This window comes from Pan paniscus, chromosome 15, assembly GCF_029289425.2.
Source record: "Pan paniscus chromosome 15, NHGRI_mPanPan1-v2.0_pri, whole genome shotgun sequence".
NCBI lineage: Eukaryota > Metazoa > Chordata > Mammalia > Primates > Hominidae > Pan > Pan paniscus.
Window position 1 is genome coordinate 21,012,069 of NC_073264.2, and position 13,978 is coordinate 21,026,046.

Consider the following 13,978-nt stretch of genomic DNA (forward strand, 5'->3'; position numbering starts at 1 on the left):
TTGTTGCACTGAAGCTTGTGCATGCTGGGCAAGGTCAAGCTGGCTCAAAGAGCAACCAGCAACCTCTGCAAGAGTGTGCCAGGAGCAGGTGCACCAGTCACCAACTAACGGCCAGACATGGTACATCACTTCTACCCTAAAGGTGGGCCACAGTGCCATCTGCTTTTCCTAAGGCCTCTGCTCCATCAGGAATTAGGAGGCAGCCAAGGCAGGACAAGCACACTCGGAGCAGTGTGTTAGTACCTGGGGCCTGTGCATGCCAGGGAGGCCGAGCTCGCTCAAAGAGCAACCAGCCACCTCTGCAAGGTCTGGCCAGGGCTACAGAAGGCCCCCCTGGATGGTAATCCTGGCTGCTTTCTGCACTTGAACATAAAGTCCTCCTCAAGATGGCCTGTGGTCTGCCTCTAGGCAACCAGGAAGCCCGCAGTGCTACACGACCCCTGAGGCATGGACTAGAGACCCAAAGGCAATGCACAACCTGATCCTGAGCCTGCTGCTCATTTCCTCTCTGTGGCTACATTTGTAGCAGAGTAGTTTCACTGAGCTTTGCGCATGCTGGGCAAGGCCAAGCTGGCTCAAAGAGCAACCAGCCACCTCTGCAAGGCTGGGCCAGGAGAAGGTGGACCAGTCACCAACCTCACTTGCTGCCGGACATGGTACATCCATTCTTCTACTCTAAAGGTAGGGCCGAGAGGCAGACCATAGGCCGTCTTGAGGAGGACTTTATGTTCAAGTGCAGAAAGCAGCCAGCATTGCCACCCTGGCAACTCGGCCTTCTGTTCTCCGCAGTGCCATACGAGCTCTGAGGCATGGACTGGTGCCATGTGCTTTATAGAAAAATTAACTTAAGATCCATTAAAGAGTTAAACGTGCCATCTGATTTGCCTCAGGCCTCTGCTCCATCAGCTATCAGGTGGCAGCCACTCAGGCTGTTGCAACCTGGCCATCCCTGCTTCCTTGAGTAGGTGAGCTTGGTGGCTGGTCCAACTGTTCCAGGCCCACGCTTGCACAGGTGGCTGGTGGCTCTTTGAGCCAGCTTGGGCTTCCCTGGAATGCGCAGGCTTCAGGTAATAACACGCTGCTCAGAGTGAGTTTGTCCTGCCTTGGCACAAATTCTAAGTCTGGCCAGGGCCACAGAAGGCCGAGTGCCCTGGGTGGCAATCCTGGCTGCTTTCTACACCTGAACGTAAAGTCCTCCACAAGATGGCTTGTGATCTGCCTAGTGGCAACCAAGAAGCCTGCAGTGACATATGATGCCTGAGGCATGGACTGGAGCCCCAAAGGCAGTGCACACCCTGCTCCTGAGCCTGCTGCTCGTTTCTATATGGCTCCATTTGTAGCACAGTTGTTGCACTGAAGCTTGGGCATGCCAGCCAAGGCCAAGCTGACTCAAAAAGCAACCAGTCACCTCTGCAAGGGTGTGCCAGGAGCAGGGGCATGAGCTACCAACTACCAGCTGGATATGTACATCACTTCTTCTACCCTAAAGGTAGGGTCACAGCGCCATCTGCTTTTCCTAAGGCCTCTGTTCCATCAGCAATTAGGTGGCAGCCAATCAAGCTGTGGGAAGCTGGCCATCCCCACTTCCTTGTGTGGCTGAGGTGCTGGATGCTTTGCCTGCTCTAGGCGCACCCTTGCAGAGGTGGCTGGTAGCTCTTTGAGCCAGCTTGGCCTTGCCTGGCATGCATAGGCCCCAGCGACTGACACACTGCTCCGAGTGAGCTTGTCCTGCCTTGGCACAAATTCTATGTCTGGCCAGGGCCACAGAAGGCCGAGTCCCCTGGATGGTAATCCTGGCTGCTTTCTGTACTTGAACGTAAAGTCCTCATCAAGACGGCCTGTGGTCTGCCTCTTGGCAACCAAGAAGCCTGCAGTGCCATACGACCCCTGAGGCATGGACTGGAGCCCCAAAGGCAGCACACACCTGGTTCCTGAGCCTGCTGCTTGTTTCCTCTCTGTGGCTCCATTTGTAGCACAGTTGTTGCACTGAAGCTTGTGCATGCTGGGCAAGGTCAAGCTGGCTCAAAGAGCAACCAGCAACCTCTGCAAGAGTGTGCCAGGAGCAGGTACACCAGTCACCAACTAACGGCCAGACATGGTACATCACTTCTACCCTAAAGGTGGGCCACAGTGCCATCTGCTTTTCCTAAGGCCTCTGCTCCATCAGGAATTAGGTGGCAGCCAAGGCAGGACAAGCACACTCGGAGCAGTGTGTTAGTACCTGGGGCCTGTGCATGCCAGGGAGGCCAAGCTGGCTCAAAGAGCAACCAGACACCTCTGCAAGGTCTGGCCAGGGCTATAGAAGGTCCCCCTGGATGGTAATCCTGGCTGCTTTCTGCACTTGAATATAAAGTCCTCCCCAAGATGGCCTGTGGTCTGCCTCTTGGCAACCAAGAAGCCCGCAGTGCCATGTGATACCTGAGGCATGGACTGGAGCCCCAAAGGCAGGGTACACCCTTCTCCCGAACCTGCTTCTTGTTTCCTCTATATGGCTCCATTTGTGGCAAAGTTGTTGCACTGAAACTTGTGCATGCCGGGCAGGGACAAGCTGGCTCAAAGAGCAACCAGCCACCTCTGCAAGGCTGTGGCAGGAGCCGGTGTACCAGTCACCAATTAGCGTCCCGACATGTACATCACTTCTTCCACCCTAAAGGTAGGGCCACAGTGCCATCTGCTTTTCTTAAGGCCTCTGCTCCATCAGCAATAAGGTGGCAGACACTCAGGCTGTGGGAATCTGGCCATCCCCACTTCCTCGAGCGGGTGAGGTGCTGGATGCTCCGCCCGCACTAGGCGCACCCTTGCAGAGGTGGCTGGTTGCTCTTTGAGCCAGCTTGGCCTTGCCTGGCATGCATAGGCCCCAGCTACTGACACGCTGCTCCGAGTGAGCTTGTCCTGGCTTGGCATAAATTTTAAGTCTCGCCAGGACCACAGAAGCCTCAGTCCCATGGATGGTAATTTTGGCTGCTTTCTGCACTTGAACGTAAAGTCCTCATCAAGAAGGCCTGTGGTCTGCCTCTTGGCAACCAAGAAGCCTGCAGTACCATACGACCCGAGGCATGAACTGGAGCCCCAAAGGCAGTGCACACCCTGCTCCTGAGCCTGCTGCTCATTTCTATATGGCTCCATTTGTAGCACAGTTGTTGCACTGAAGCTTGGTCATGCCGGCCAAGGCCAAGCTGGCTCAAAGAGTAACCACCCACCTCTGCAAGAGTATGCCAGGAGCAGGTGCAACAGTCACCAACTAGCGGCCGGAGATGGTACATCACTTCTTCTACCCTAAAGGTGGGCTACAGCGCCATCAGCTTTTCCTAAGGCCACTGCTCCATCTGCAGTTAGGTGGCAGCCAAGGCAGGACAAGCTCACTCAGAGCAGCGTGTTAGTACCTGGGGCCTGTGCATGCCAGGGAGGCCGAGCTCGCTCAAAGAGCAACCAGCCACCTCTGCAAGGTCTGGCCAGGGCTACAGAAGGCCCCCCTGGATGGTAATCCTGGCTGCTTTCTGCACTTGAACATAAAGTCCTCCTCAAGATGGCCTATGGTCTGCCTCTAGGCAACCAAGAAGCCCGCAGTGCTATACGACCCCTGAGGCATGGACTACATCCCCAAAGGCAATGCACAACCTGCTCCTGAGCCTGCTGCTCATTTCCTCTCTGTGGCTACATTTGTAGCAGAATAGTTGCACTGAGCTGTGCGCATGCCAGGCAAAGCCAGGCCGGCTCAAAGAGCAACCAGCCACCTCTGCTAGGCTGGGCCAGGAGCAGGCGGACCAGCCACCAACCTCACTCCCTGCCAGACATGGTACATCCTTTCCTCTACCCTAAATGTAGTGCCAAGAGGCAGAACACAGGCCGTCTTGAGGAGGACTTTATGTTCAAATGCAGAGAGCAGGCAGGATTGCCACCCACGGGACTCGGCCTGCTGTGGTCCGCAGTGCCGTACGAACTCTGAGGCATGGACTGGTGCCATGTGCTTTATAGAAAAATTAACTTAAGATCCATTAAAGAGTTAAACGTGCCATCTGATTTACCTCAGGCCTCTGCTCCATCAGCCATCAGGTGGTAGCCACTCAGGCTGTTGTAATCTCGCCATCCCTGCTTCCTTGTGTGGGTGAGCTTGGTGGCTGGTCCAACTGGTCCAGGCGCACCCTTGCACAGGTGGCTGGTTGCTCTTTGAGCCAGCTTGGCCTTGCCTGCCATGCACAGGCCCCAGGTACTAACACGCTGGTCCAAGTGAGTTTGTCCTGCCTTGGAACAAATTCTAAGTCTGGACAGGGCCACAGAAGACCGAGTGCCCTGGGTGGCAATCCTGGCTGCTATCTACACTTGAACATAAAGTCCTCCTCTAGACAGCCTGTGGTCTGCCTCTTGGCAACGAAGAAGCCCGCAGTGCCATATGACGCCTGAGGCATGGACTGGAGCCCCAAAGGCAGTGCACACCCTGCTCCTGAGCCTGCTGCACATTTTTATATGGCTCCATTTGTAGCACAGTTGTTGCACTGAAGCTTGGGCATGCCGGCCAAGGCCAAGCTGCCTCAAAGAGCAACCAGCCACCTCTGCAAGGGTGTGCCTTGAGCAGGTGCATCAATCACCAACTAGCAGCCAGACATGTGCATCACTTCTTCTACCCTAAAGGTAGGGCCGCAGTGCCATCTGCTTTTCCTAAGGCCTCTGTTCCATCAGCAATTAGGTGGCAGCCAATCAAGCTGTGGGAAGCTGGCCATCCCCACTTCCTTCAGTGGGTGAGGTGGTGGATGCTCCGCCTGCTCTAGGCGCACCCTTGCACAGGTGGCTGGTTGCTCTTTGAGCCAGCTTGGCCTTGCCTAGCATGCATAGGCCCCAGCTACTGGCACGCTGCTCTGAGTGAGCTTCTCCTGCCTTGGCACAAATTCTCGGTCTGGCCAGGGCCACAGAAGGCCGAGTGCCCTGGACGGTAGTCTTGGCTGCTTTCTGCACTTGAATGTAAAGTCCTCCTCAAGACGGCCTGTGGTCTGCCTCTTGGCAACCAAGAAGCCCGTAGTGCCATATGACCCCTGAGGCATGGACTGGAGCCCGAAAGGCAGCGTACACCCTGCTCCTGATCCTGCTGCTTGTTTCCTCTCTGTGGCTCCATTCGTAGCACAGTTGTTGCACTGAGGCTTGTGCAGGCCGAGCAAGGCCAAGCTGGCTCAATGAGCAACCAGTCAACTCTGCCAGGGTGTGCCAGGCACCGGTTCACCAGCCACCAACCTCACTCGCTCCCGCAAATGGCACATCAGTTCTTCTACCCTAAAGGTAGGACCAAAGGGCCATCTGCTTTTCTGAAGTCCTCTGCTCTATCAGCCATCACGTGGCAGCCACTCGGGCTGTGGGAACCAGGCCATGTACTTCCCTGGTTAACTGAGGTTTGTGGTTGGTCTACCTGCTGCAGGTCCACCCTCGAGTAGGTGGCTTGTTGCTTTTTGAGCCAGCTTGCCCTTGCCTGGCACGCACACGCCCGAGCTACTGCCACACAGCTCTGAGTGAGCTTCTCCTGCATTGGCCCAATTTCTAAGTCTGGCCAGGGCCACAAAAGGACAAGTACCCTAGATGGTAATCCTGGCTGCTTTCTGCAGTTGAACATGAAGTCCTTCTCAAAATGGCCTGTGGTCTGCCTCTTGGCAACCAAGAAGCTCGCAGTGCCATACCATCCCTGAGGCACGGACTGGAGCCCCAAAGGCAGCGTACACCCTGGTCCTAAGCCTGCTGCTCATTTCCCCTTTGTGGCTCCATTTATAGCACAGTTGTTGCACTGAAGCTTGTGCATGCCAGGCAAGGCCAAGCTGCCTCAAAGAGCAACCAGCCACCTCTGTAAGGGTACGCTTGGAGCAGATGGACCAGCCACCAACCTCACCCACTCAAGGAAGCAGGGAATGCACGTTTGTACCATGCATTTCACTACAAGTATATTTCCCCTGAGGTTGGTGGCCTATGTTTTCTTCTAGGTTTTTTGCTTTTAGGTCTTACATTTAACTCTTTTATCCTTCTTAAGTTAATTTTTGTATATAAAGTGTAAGGAAGTGGCCCAGTTTCGGTTTTCTGCATATGGCTAGCCAGTTTTTCTAACACCATTTATAAAATGGGGAATCCTTTCCCCAGTGCTTACTTTTGTCAGTTTTGGCAAAGATCTTGTGGTTTTACAAGTGTGGTGTCATTTCTGAGGCCTCTGTTCTGTTCCATTGGTCTATATACTTGGTTTTGTACCAGTACCATGCTGTTTACGTTACTGTGGCCTTGTAGAGTAGTTTGAAGTCAGGTACTGTGATGCCTCCAGCTTTGTTCTTTTTGCTTAGGATTGTCTTGGCTATGCGGACTCTTTTTTGATTCCATATGAAATGTAAGGTAGTTTTTCTAATTTTTTGAAAAAAGTCAGTGGTATCTTGATGGGGATAGCACTGAATCTATAAATGACTTTGGGTGGTATGGCATTCAGGCACAGAAATGGCCTTGTGTTAGGCAATACCATTCAGGACACAGGCATGGGCAGAGACCTCATCACTAGAACACCAAAAGCAATGGCAACAAAAGCCAAAATTGACAAATGGGATCTAATTAAGCTAAAGAGTGTCTGCAGAGCAAAAGAAACTATCATCAGAGTGAACAGGCAACACACAGAATGGGAGAAAATTTTTGCAATCTATCCATCTGACAAAGGGCTAATATGCAGAATCTACAAAGCACTTAAACAAATTTAAAAGAAAATAAACAACCCCATGAAAAAGCGGGCAAATGATATGAACAGACACTTCCCAAAGAAGACATTTATGCAGCCAAAGAACACGTGAAGCAAATCACATCATCACTGGTCATTAGAGAAATGGAAATCAAAACCACAATGAGATACAATCTCACACCACTTAGAATGGCCATCATTAAAAGATCAGGAAACAACACATGCTGGAGAGGACGTGGAGAAATAAGAATGCTTTTACACTCTTGCTGGGAGTATAAATTATTTCAACCATTGTGGAAGACAGTGTGATGATTCCTCAAGGATCTGCAACTAGAAATACATTTGACCCAGCAATCCCATTACTGGGTATATACTGAAAAAATAATAAATCATTCTAATATAAAGACACATGCACACGTATGTTTACTGTGGCACAGTTCACAACAGCAAAGATTTAGAACCAACCCAAATGCCCATCAGTGACAGACTGGATAATGTCGTATATATACACTATGGAATACTATGAAGCTATAAAAAAGGATGAGTTCATGTCCTTTGCAGGGAGATGGATGAAGCTGGAAACCATCATTCTCAGCAAACTAACACAAGAACAGAAACACATGTTCTCACTCATAAGTGGGAGTTGAAAAATGAGAACACATGGACACAGGAAGGGGAATATCACACACCAGGGCCTGTCAGCGTGGGGGGCTAGGAGAGGGATGGCATTAGGAGAAACACCTAATGCAGATCATGGGTTGATGGATGCAGCAAGCCACCATGGCATGTGTATGTTATACCTACGTAACAAACCTGTATGTTCTGCACATGTACCCCAGAACTTAAAGTATAATTTTAAAAAAACAAATTTTCTTAAGCTTTTAATCATAGAACTTGTAAAGAAAATCGTTTTGAGTCTCTTACTACCACATCATAGCTGGGACAAACTGCTGATATTTTAAAAGCAACACAAATATCAAACAGAAAGAACTAGACTTAGGAACCAAACTCAGGTTTCTGTAGTGAACAGGGCAGAATCTTAACATTGGCTCGCCACCATTACTCCTTCAGTTTGGCCTTTGCTAGCAAAAGATGGCCTTGTTATGTAGATGAGACCACTTATATAAAAAAAAAAAGTTTTAAAAAATTTCCAACTGGATTTTCTGCTTTTTGTTGTTGTTGTTTTCTGGGGTTTTTTTGTTGTTGTTGGTTTTTTTTTTTTTTTTTTGCCTTTTTTTGTTTTTTTGGGTTTTTTTTTTTTGGCTTTTTTGTGTTTTTTGTTTTTGTTTTTCTTTTTGTGTGTGTGTGTGTGTTTTTTTTTTTTTTTTTTTTTTTGCAGCCACAGGAGTTTTAGCCATTTCAGATGCCTTGCTCCCCACAATTTGGAACATTCCTTTGGATTTGACCAAGTCAGGAAGAGATGGGAGAAAAGTGAAACAACAACAATAAAACCCCAAACATAAACAAACAGAAAGAGTTAAGCAAAACAAACAAATACACAATTCATATGATTACTGAGTGTTCTAATGGTAAGGAGAAATTAAAAGCAGCTGGTGGGTAATCTTAAATTTTAATCATTAAGGAAAAATTTTAAGACAAAACTCTAATTCAGCTACTTACCTGGAAATAAGGCTCAGGCTGGTGATTGTTCTCTGCCATCTTAGAAGCTGGAAAAAACTTACACTCACCTTCCCTGTCAGAAGCAAGATGAAACTCAGGAAAGGAGATGCCTGCTCTCCATCGTCATGGAAGCAGGAAAACTTGCCTTCCTTGTTGGAAATGAGTAAAACTTCAGAAAAGGAGTTGTACAGCAAAATCAACCTTACATCTCAACCAAATTTTGGGAGATCAGGGATTCTCTGCAGGGGAGAAGCTCCACAACCTCAGCAAATTATCCTATTGGTTTGGGCAATTAAAACAGCCCAGGTTGGTATCAAGCAATGAGATTTATCAAAGGTCAGGACCACCTTTGTAATGTCCTTCTCTTTTTTTATCTTTATTCGTATAGTCTGTTTTGTCAGAAAGTAGGAGTGCAACACCTGCTTTTTTCTGTTTTCCATTTGCTTGAAATATTTTTCTCCATTCCTTTATTTTGAGCCTATGTATGCCACTGCATGTGAGATGGGTTTCTTGAAGACAGCATACTCCAGTGGGTCTTGGTTCTTTATCCAGCTTGCCCCGTGTCTTTCAATGGGAGCATTTAGCCCATTTACATTTAAGGTTAGTAATGGTATGTGTGGATTTTATCCTGTCGTCATGCTGTCAGCTGGTTATTTTGCAGACTTAACGTATGCGGTTGGTTTTTAGCATCACTGGACTGCGTACTTCACTGCGTTTTTGTAGTGGCTGGTGATGGTTTTTTCTTTCCATATTTAGTGCTTATTTCAGGAGCTCTTGTAAGGTAGATCTGGTGATATTGAATTCCCTCAGCATTTGCTTGTCTGAAAAGGGTCTTATTTCTCCTTCACTTATGATGCCTAATTTTGCTGGACATGAAATTATGGGCTGAAATTTCTTTTCTTTAATGGCAGTTGATGTGGGTTGGGGTGTGTGCTGCACTCCCGTGTGCTGTCAGTGCAAGTAAAGCAAAATCCACCTGTGTAAACACACACAGCAAAGTGATGTAGGAAGTTTCCATATAAAGGGCTGCAGTATGGAGAGGTAATGTGCAGGCTGGTGCGTGGCCGTAGGGGCCACCTTGCTGCAGCTCTCCACTGATATGGTACGGTCCACTAGCACAGAAACTATGGTATGGGCATCTGAGAATGCCCTGTAAGCAGGTGTGGCCAGGCTGGGGCCCTGGGAGAGGCAAGCAGACTAAGGAGTGCTGAGATCAGACCAGCCCCATCTCATGTGCAAGACTGCCCAGCCTCCAGAGATCAGATCTCAGAGGAGCATTCTCCCAAAAGTGAATCTCCAGCACAGCACAGCTGCACTACACAATCGTGGCTAGACTTCTTTTTTAAGCAAGTCCCCTTTTTTAAAAGGGGAACTCTCAGACCTGATGTCTGCTGGGCAATCTTGCACATGAGATGTGGCTGGTCTGACCTCAGCATTCCTAAAGTGCTGGGATAAAGTGTCTCACAAGGGCAAGTGGAGCCTAGAGAGATAGCTGTCCCTGCCCTCTGGGCTCCACATCACCTGACTTGCTGCTCCACCACTTTGCTTGTCTCCTGGGTGCTCCATCCCAGAGACATGTGAGTTAGCAATCACTTAGTGTAATCAGCCCAGGATGGAGGGTCTGTGCTGTGGGCCCAAGCCAGGGTTCCCTGTCAGGTGATGAGTAGTGGAGTGTGTGTGGTACCTGTGGGAGATGGATTGGCTTGTTCTTCGGGTCAACTTCAGCTTATTGGAGGTGTTGATATGGCACTTAGGGTCTTTGCTCCCTTGATATATCTTCTGAGGATAGCAAGGGCAGTTCACTGCAAAGGCAGTGGCAGGAAGGATTTCATTTGCTCCTGGAAGCTCTGTCCAAGGAACTGCTGAGTTGCTACTGGCTTGATAGCTCCAGTGGTGGGCTGGCTAGAGACCCAGGCCAGGAGGATCTGCCCATCAAGTACAGAGTCCGGCCACTTTTCTGAAGGGCTGCTGTGGTATGCTGGGGGTCCCCTCAAGTCCCTAATTGACTCGTATTTTCCAGGGAAGATGATAGCCTACCCCTTCCTCTGGAAGCTCTGTACCACTGAGGTACGAACCTGTTGCCAATCTGAACACACCAATAAGATGTGGCTGGAGGCAAGTTGAGAAGTCTTACCTAGTCAGGAGGAATAAGAACAGGGACTTGAATAAAGAAAAAGTCTGGCCACGTTTTTATAGAGCAGCTGTGCTGTGCTGGGGGTTCACTTCAGCCCCTGGCTACCTCAGACACTCTGAAGCCCTAAGGCTGAAATGGCTGGGTCACCCAAACAGCAAAGATGAAAATCTGGTCCTCCCCCTGGGAGCTCTGACTCAGGGAGGCCGAGACCTCTGTCGGCCAGAGAACAGCAGTCAAGGTAGCCAGAGACCCTGGTTGAAAGACTTCACCCACTGACTAGAAATGTGGTAGGGGACTCACTTAAACAAGAGTCTGGCCATGTTTTCGTAGCGTGGCTGTGCTGTGCTGAGGCACCTCTTCTACCCCTTGTCAGCTTGGGCTCTCCAAAGCCTGCAGGCCAGAACGGCTAGTCACCCAAACAGCAAAGGTGGTGGCCTGCCCCTCTCTCCAGGAGCTCTGTCCCAGGAACATTTCAAATTTCCATTGGCCAAGGGATGCTGGTGGGGGTAGCTGGAGGCCCCAGTTGGGAGGTCCTGTCCAGTGAGGTGGAACAGGATCAGGGGCCTGCTTACAGAAGCAGTCTGGCCATGATTTGGCAAAGCAGCTATGCTGTGCTGTGGGATCTCTTCTTTCCCTAGTCGGTTTGTACTCTCCAAAGCCCTCAGGCTGGAATGACTAAGTTGCCCGAACGGGAAAGACGGCGGCCTGCCCCATCTTTTCTCTCAGAGTTTTATCTTGTTTCATGGAACTTAATTTTGAGCCTGTTGATTTTACTGTCTACATTAGACTTGTTGAGAAAGAATCTGTAATCTTTTAGGTTAGACAAATGAGAACTCATTGTCTTCTGTAAATAAACCTGTTCATGTCTTGTTCTCTGGAAAGAAGTCTCTTTCAGCTGACTTTGGTCACAATCATGTAGAGCAGTAGCCAGTCTACAATGACGTAATTGAATTTCCATTTCCAGTGTTTTGTCGTTGTGTCTTACATTGTCCAGTTCAGAACTGAGCATTTTATTCTCAGTTGTCAACATGCCAAGCTGTCCACTGTACAGAAGTACTGTTTTTGTTAATGCTTCCTCATTGAATTTTTTTTAAGGTGTGCACTTTTTTCCAACTCTCCTTAAGTCAGAGTACAGGTAAGCCCTGGCTGCCTCCAGCCACTCTCAGGGAGACCAAAAGCCTTCATACACCCCAAGTTAGGGTACAAAAAAGGGGGGCCGCGAAGGTTGATCATTCTAAATAAAACAAAATTAAAAAGTATTTAGGCAAAGATTCAAAAAATTTTGCATTACGTAATTTGCATGAAAGCAATGCCATCACCTCCCCTGTCTGAATTAGGGAGAGGACTGGGCCATTCTCCTTAGAGAGAAGTGGGGTGGCTTTTAGCAGGGCAAGGGGCTTCCTGAAACAATGCATCTCACAATATTTGGAATGACTATTGAAAAGAAAAACAATGTACGATCAAAGTCCTCAGCCACATTTTAGAACTTTGGGGGAAGCTCACTCCAACCAACTGCTCTCGCCTTCACCATTCCAGTTTTTAAATCCTGAGTCAAGCCAATAAAAAACAAAACAAAAAATGAAATAAGAAAACAATTAAAGCCATGCCAATCTCATGTTGTTTTCTGCGAAGTTTGGTTTTGTCAAGAAAGGGTGTAATGCAACTAAGTCAGAGTCCACCTAGAAGCATTTGCGGTGGACAATGGAGGGGCCTGAGTCATCGTACTCCTGCTTGCTGATCCACATCTGCTGGAAGGTGGACAGCGAGGCCAGGATGGAGCCACTGACCCACACGGAGTACTTGCGCTTGGGAGGAGCAACAATCTTGATCTTCATCGTGCTAGGCGCCAGGGCAGCGATCTCCTTCTGCATCCTGTAAGCAATGCCAGGGTACATGGTGGTGCCACCAGACAGCACTGTGTTGGTGTACAGGTCTTTGTGGATGTCCACATCAGACTTCATGATAGAGTTGAAGGTAGTTTCGTGGATGCCACAGGATTCCATGCCCAGGAAGCAAGGCTGGAAGAGCACCTCGGGGCAGCGGAACCGCTCGTTGCTAATGGTGATGACCTGGCCGTCGGGCAGCTCGTAGCTCTTCTCTAGGGAGGAGCTGGAGGCCGCTGTGGCCATCTCCTGCTCGAAGTCCAGGGCAACACAGCACAGCTTCTCTTTGATGTCACGCACGATTTCCCTCTCGGCCATGGTGATGAACTTATAGCCACGCTCGGTGAGGATCTTCATGAGGTAGTCAGTCAGCTCCCGGCCAGCCAGGTCTAGGCGCAGGGTGGCATGGGGGAGGGCATTCCCCTCATAGATGGGCACAGTGTGGGTGACCCCGTCACCAGAGTCCATCACAATGCCAGTAGTACGGCCAGAGGTGTACAAGGACAGCATGGCTTGGATGGCCACATACATGGCTGGGGTGTTGAAGGTCTCAAACATGATCTGAGTCATCTTCTCATGGTTGGCCTTGGGGTTCAGGGGTGCCTCGGTCAGCAGGATGGGGTGCTCCTCGGGAGCCACACGCAGCTCGTTGTAGAAGGTGTGGTGCCAGATCTTCTCCATGTCGTCCCAGTTGGTGATGATGCCGTGCTCCGTGGGGTACTTCAGGGTCAGGATGCCTCTCTTGCTCTGGGCCTCATTGCCCACATAGGACTCCATCTGACGCATGCCCCCCATCATGCTCTGGTGCCTGGGGCACCCCACGATGGAAGGGAAGACAGCCCGGGGGGCATCGTCACCTGCAAAGCTGGCCTTGCACATGCCAGAGCCGTTGTCAATGACGGGCACGGCGGTATCATCATCCATGGTGAGCTCATTCAATTGTAGACCCTTTAAAAGATTATCATTCTTTTTTCCCACACTTTCAATTTCCTCCAAATATTTCTTTTCTCTTACCTGGCTCTGATGTTTCGTTATGTCTAGTTTCAGTCTTAGCATGACAATTTCTTCCTGCAACGTACTATTTTCATGCAAGAGGTCTTTTTCTTTCTTATAACTAAGAGAAAGCTAAGTAAACAAAGGGAACTTTTAGTTAGCACTCAATAGATTGATATATCATGATTTCTTCTGAAATTAAAAAATAACATCTGTATTTGTATAATGAAAGAATCCCCATAGTGGATATTTAACTGGAAAAAACTGGACAAAACTTCAAACCTAACAGAGTGTAAATTCCTCTAGTGATTTATTTTTCATAGTCTTTAAATAAAGATTTAAACTTTTAGGAATCTGCTCCTGAATTCCTAAAAGTTTAAATCTTTATTTAAAGACTATGAAAAATAAATCACTAGAGGATTTTTAAGAATCTCAGAATTAAAAAAGCCTTTCTCTGAGTTACAAAAAACCCAGAGGCATAAAATATAAGATTAATACATTTGACTATATTTTTAAGATTAGGTTTATACTCTGATATCTATCAACCACACCATCCTAAGAGCCTTAGCTATGCATATATTTGGACAGAAGCAATTTCTCAAAGTTCTTTAAGTTTCTTTTACTGAAGAACGTTTTACCGATATTCTACATTTCTAATATTTT

General features: G+C 48.7%; 1 pseudogene; it reads right to left on the reverse strand.

The window, feature by feature from the left end:
* Nucleotides 1-6,305: 6,305 nt before the first annotated feature.
* The window catches only part of LOC117978762 (POTE ankyrin domain family member I-like), a 53,234-nt pseudogene continuing 45,561 nt past the window's right edge, over nt 6,306-13,978 (reverse strand).